Source organism: Cariama cristata, unplaced genomic scaffold (genome assembly GCF_000690535.1).
Source record: "Cariama cristata isolate BGI_N322 unplaced genomic scaffold, ASM69053v1 scaffold25382, whole genome shotgun sequence".
NCBI lineage: Eukaryota > Metazoa > Chordata > Aves > Cariamiformes > Cariamidae > Cariama > Cariama cristata.
The window spans coordinates 1-6038 of record NW_009605864.1 but is presented as its reverse complement, the minus strand read 5'-3'; the positions used below and the strand labels follow the sequence as shown (position 1 = coordinate 6038).

At 37.2% G+C, this 6038-nt stretch overlaps 1 pseudogene; it reads left to right on the top strand.

Moving 5' to 3' along the window:
• The first annotated feature begins 938 nt into the window (after positions 1 to 938).
• On the top strand, positions 939 to 5572 carry LOC104158494 (annotated as a pseudogene).
• The last annotated feature ends 466 nt before the right edge of the window (positions 5573 to 6038 follow it).

The window sequence follows — 6038 nt, the reverse complement described above, 5'->3', positions numbered from 1 at the left end:
GTAGAACAGGCTACAAATAATAGCTGTAATCATTGCATGAATATAACTAAAGGAAAGAGTTATAGAAGAGTATAACAGAATTAGATGATTATTTAATTATTAAAAAATAACTCTTCGAAAGTTAAATAAAATGTAAGTTCCAATTTTGTTCTTATTTCAAACCTTACTTTTTAAAGTGATAAATATACATTAAATACTTAGTTGTATAATAATAGATGCAAAAGAAACAGCTCAAAATTAGCATCTGTGTATATATATTCTATAATGAGGTTTGGCCTCAATTACAGAATCCATTAAAGGACTCTGTAAATAGTACTGATGCTTGCTATCGTCTTTGCTGTGAGAAAAGACAGGCAGTAAATTGGAAAGTGATGACAGAGTATATCCAGTGCTCTAGTGCTTGTATTTAATTGTCTAGATTCAGAGAAAATGAGAACTGGAAAAGATCAATGTGTGTGATATTTATCCTTAGGGAGAATGTGGTCCCACTGCGAAAGTTCTATGAAACATCCTGTTCATACTTTTGGCACAATACTTCGCTAATCTCTCTCTCTCTCTACCTCTCTCTAATGACAGCAGAGTTTCAATAACTACAGTTTTCAGTACACTGTATTGCAACCCAAATCAGCTTCCTTTTCTGTTTATTCAGAAATTGTGACTTGTTTGGCCTACCACATTCATGGCATTTTGCCTTTTTGTCTGTCTAGTCACTTGTTTCAAAATTTGCATGTTCATTGTAAAGGTATTTGGAAGAATCTTTACATTTAGAAATCATCTAAATTAAACGGGAAAAAAGTCAGTAAATCAAGAAAAATTACAATATTTTAAAGTATGTGACTTAAAGTGTATGTGGCTTCTGCAGAAACGATTCTGAATTACTACAGGATAACTCTACTGGAGACCTAATATTCAGTCTGGCTGTATGCTTGTTTCCTTAGTTGCTGATAAGGCTGCCTACCTGATGGGTCTGAACTCAGCAGACCTACTCAAAGCCCTTTGCTATCCCCGAGTCAAGGTTGGGAATGAATATGTGACCAAGGGTCAAACTGTACAACAGGTAAGAAACAAGTGATGATAGAAAACAAATTATATGAATTTAAAAATTTGACCTTCCTCTTTTGCCCTGGATGGCAACTTTTCTTTTACTTTTCTTTAGGTATACAATTCAGTGGGGGCTCTGGCAAAATCTGTCTTTGAGAAGATGTTCTTGTGGATGGTTGTTCGCATCAACCAACAGCTGGATACAAAGCAGCCCAGACAGTACTTCATTGGTGTCCTGGACATTGCTGGCTTTGAGATCTTTGATGTAAGAGCAGGATCTTCATACAAGTTTCCTGGAAGGGGCATTAAGAAACTGGAAGATTTTGGGGTTTGGTCTTTTTTAAAATTATGGATTGTTTTTCTTTATTGGATAATCCTTACATTCCTGTAGGAATGGCACTCTTCTGGTTCTCATAGTATGTATTATCCCACAAGGGCTGCAGATTTTTACAGATGTCTGTTGTTGCATGCAGAAGTGAGAATTGCATTGAAAACTGATACGAAAATGTTGAACAACTGATAGGTAATAGCAAAGACAGATTTTGAGGAAGTTAAAATATGCCACCTTGATGGAAGATTTTGTTAATGCTGAAGCCAAATTCCCTCTGAATGCTTGCGAGTAGACTGGCAGTGTAGACAAATTCAAGCAGATGAAAAGCTGGACACGGACTAAGCTCTGCAGCTCTCTTCAGAGCTCAGAAATATGTTGAGATAGTGCCAGAGCCTGAAAGGGTAGATATATTAGAGGATGGAATACGCCAGTCACCTGTCCACTCCCATGACTGGAAATTCAGAACTCCAATCATGGAGACCTTAATGGGTTGAAAATAAAACTATTGGAAGACGGAAAGTGTTCCTGGAACTGAACTTCACAAGTAAGTAAATCTCTGCATTCTGCAGTTCAACAGCCTGGAACAGCTGTGCATCAACTTCACCAATGAGAAACTGCAACAGTTCTTCAACCATCACATGTTCGTGCTGGAGCAGGAGGAGTACAAGAAGGAAGGCATTGAATGGGAGTTCATTGACTTTGGGATGGACCTGGCTGCCTGCATTGAGCTCATTGAAAAGGTTCTTGGGCCCTGTACAGTTAATAGTTTTCCAGATGTGAAATGTAAAAGGAATCTTCTATGCTCAACTTAGACCACTCTGATGTGTGGCACTCACACTTAACACAGCACGTAACACGATTTTTTCTGGGTTCCAAGCATTTCATAGTCATTTTCATTTGTCTGTTACTTTACTACCTGTGGGAGTCTGTCGTGCAGTACATATTATTTACATGGGGCAAAAATTTCAGTTCTAGTCACTGTTCTGGAGTTCATACTCAAATGCATGTATATTTTTAATGCATGCTGAGTGTGTAAATACACTGAATAACTTCTATTTTAATATGTTTAAAGAAATTTTCTATCTTGTTTCCAAGAAAAAGCATTTAGAAAGTGTAAACTTTTCTTTACATATGAATGCTACTAATTTTATTCATTTTGCTCTCCATCTTCAACTAACATGCACATATATGCTACATCACAACCCTGAAAATTATGGGTGAGTTTGTTTTCATACAACTGATGGCATATTGACTAACAGAATGTCCTTTCTCCAAAAATGTAAGATTACACATTCTGAGGAGGGGTTTTTGTATAATTTTTATCTTCTGTTCCTCTTTCACATACATTCTTTCTGCTTCTTGCTTCCACACTGTCTTTCTTCACATGTGGCTATTTCTTCCAGCCCATGGGCATCTTCTCCATCCTGGAAGAGGAGTGCATGTTCCCCAAGGCAACTGACACCTCTTTCAAGAATAAGCTCTATGACCAGCATCTGGGCAAGTCCAACAACTTCCAGAAGCCTAAACCTGGAAAAGGCAAGGCTGAGGCCCACTTCTCCCTGGTGCACTATGCTGGTACAGTGGACTACAACATCTCTGGCTGGCTTGAGAAGAACAAAGACCCCCTGAATGAAACTGTTGTGGGACTGTACCAGAAATCGTCCCTGAAGACACTGGCCTTACTCTTTGCCTCTGTTGGTGGGGCAGAAGCAGGTGATTTCTCTGAAATCTGTACTATTATAATTTACAGGAAAAAAAATCTTGCAATAGTATTTTGCAATAATATTTGCATTTCAAAAATTGAAAACCAAAAAACTTATCTACTTTTTAGAACTCAGTCACTCAGACTGATAAAGGCTATTACATTTCCCTAGGGACCTTAATGGATTTGTAGGTTTTAAAAAACATAGACTAAAACATAGGCTAGCTGACAAACCAGATTTCTGCAATATGGGGCATTCCCAAATATTTCAGGGATACAATCAAATGTATCAACATGTTGTTAAATCTATGCATTCCCTTAGATATAAAAATACATAAAGACTGCATTTGGTGTATTCACTAGTGATTTATTTAATTCTTTAAATATCTTACTATGCAAAATGTTAAATTTTGTTTCCTGTTGGCATTTTCTTAACTTCAGTCTGAAATCATTAGATTTCATTCTGCTCTCATCTGAAAAAATCATCTCCCATTTTAACTTTAAACACTATGCATTTGTAAATTTTGATCATATTATTACATTTTCTATTTTTTTTAAGATGAACACACGAAGTTCTTCAGATTCTAACTACATGCTTTCTTGTTCACCTCTTTCTTTAAAAAATATTATTGTTTAGAGAGTGGTGGCGGTGGCAAGAAGGGCAGCAAGAAGAAGGGTTCTTCTTTCCAGACTGTCTCGGCTCTTTTCCGGGTACTGTGGAATAGTTATTATAAATTTTACTGCATTGTGAAAAAATATAGAAAATTCAGTTGAGAAAAGCTTTAGATTGATCTAATATACAAAATCTTTATGTACAGAAAGGATAAAGGCACATGCTTCTTAATAAAGAAGGATTCTCATTGAATCATTGGAAGTATTCTTTCAGAACTACCCAAAAGTTCTGTAAAAAAAAATACTGATCATGGTTTTATTGCAGTGTGCTTACTCCATCTAATATTGAGATTGTGTAAGTGATACTTTTTATGTCTTTGCTTTTGCTTTTAAGGAAAATTTAAACAAGCTGATGAGCAATCTGCGAAGCACACATCCCCATTTTGTGCGATGCCTTATTCCTAATGAAACAAAAACACCTGGTAAGTTGTTAAAGTTCAAAGATGTGACAAATCTGTTCTTCTCTGTGCAGTACAATGAAGTATCAATTCATTATGTCATTTATTAGGTGCCATGGAGCACGAGCTGGTGCTGCATCAGTTGCGGTGTAACGGCGTGCTGGAAGGGATTAGAATTTGCAGAAAAGGATTTCCCAGCAGAATACTCTATGCAGACTTCAAACAGAGGTCAGATTCCATGTCATCCACGCTACACCATATCCACCAATGCTGAATAATTTGCATTTCCTGTTTTAACTACTGTGGGAGTTTTGGGAGGGGTGCATTGTACCTACCTTTAGGCATACAAAAGTCAATTGTCCAAGTTAGTCATCCAGTGTCTTTCTATAGTTAACTAGAAGAACAGGCATTTTCAAAGGACAATTATTTATTCCTGTCCTTGATTCATATTCTGCTATGGAATAAAGCATTTTTTAACTAACTAGCTGGAAATGAAGTTGAGTAGCTTAGATTTAGTTAACTTCTGGGTAGCAAAGTAAAATGACTTGCAGCCATCAGCACAGAAAAGTTAATAAAGAAACTACAAGGTATTCTAGACTAACATGTTGGAAAAACAAATAAAATAAAAAGATTTTGCTTCTTGTTCTGTATCAGCTGCAAAATACCAGTATGTACTGCCACTATTTTGGATGAAGAATTGCTTCTCCTTTCCACATATTTTGTTCTTGTACATAAAGTTCTCATGTGAAGATAGGACATTAGATAACAGGGTACATGTAATATGTCAGCAGTTACCCATGGAAACCAGTACCCATTCTGCGTCAAGAACTTCTGCACTAAGGAAAGTGCAAGGTTTTTCCTAAAAACATATTTACCCATGAAAATGTGATTTCTAAGCAATGGAACAGAGTTCAGACTTACTCACCTCTCTTCCACTCTTGATCCCCCTTCAGAGAATCTTAACAATGGCATTAGTTGGTATAGGTTTGATTGAGCTTTCAGGAATTTGACCTTCGTATTTTACTTCTTCCCATAGGTACAAGGTGCTTAATGCAAGTGCCATCCCAGAGGGACAGTTCATTGACAGCAAGAAGGCCTCTGAGAAGCTCCTTGGATCCATCGATGTGGACCACACCCAGTACAAATTTGGTCACACCAAGGTACAAATACTGCTTGTCTGATGTGCTGTGCTTTCAATACCTGATGAATATGTACTGCAACATTCTCTTTCTCAAGGTGTTCTTCAAAGCTGGGCTGCTGGGACTCCTGGAGGAGATGAGGGATGAGAAGCTGGCACAGCTCATCACTCGCACACAAGCCATGTGCAGGGGTTACCTGATGAGAGTGGAGTTCAAGAAAATGATGGAGAGGAGGTAGATACTTATACTTCTTTGGCCTGCTGGGCCAATTCTCATCAGATATCAATGAACAAAACTGAAAATAAGCTGCTTCGCACCAAATTTCGTTTAATTCTCATTAATTCAGTTTACCAATATGGATGTACTTGGCAGTATAACCTCGCAGTAGATGAAGCAGTATAAAATCCCTATTTAGGAAAAAAAATTACAATTTTTAACTTATATCACCCTTTGAACTAATTTTTGCTAAATTCAGTAAATGGCTACATTATATGTATGTTCGGAAAGCAGATATCTAGTCTCAACTAATTATTTTAGGTCACCATTATAACCAAAGGTGAGAAACACATACTTCTCACACAAGAGAAGTATCCTCTTCCCTTGGATAACTTTCATGAAAGAGACCCAGTCAACTTCTGGAGGTGTTCCTTTTCTTGGGTCGTAAAAGTGAGCCAAACATCTGGACTCCAAAACTGTCCATACAGGTTGACAACCTACATCACAGTAGGGAGTTTTCCTCAGAACTATATATATTT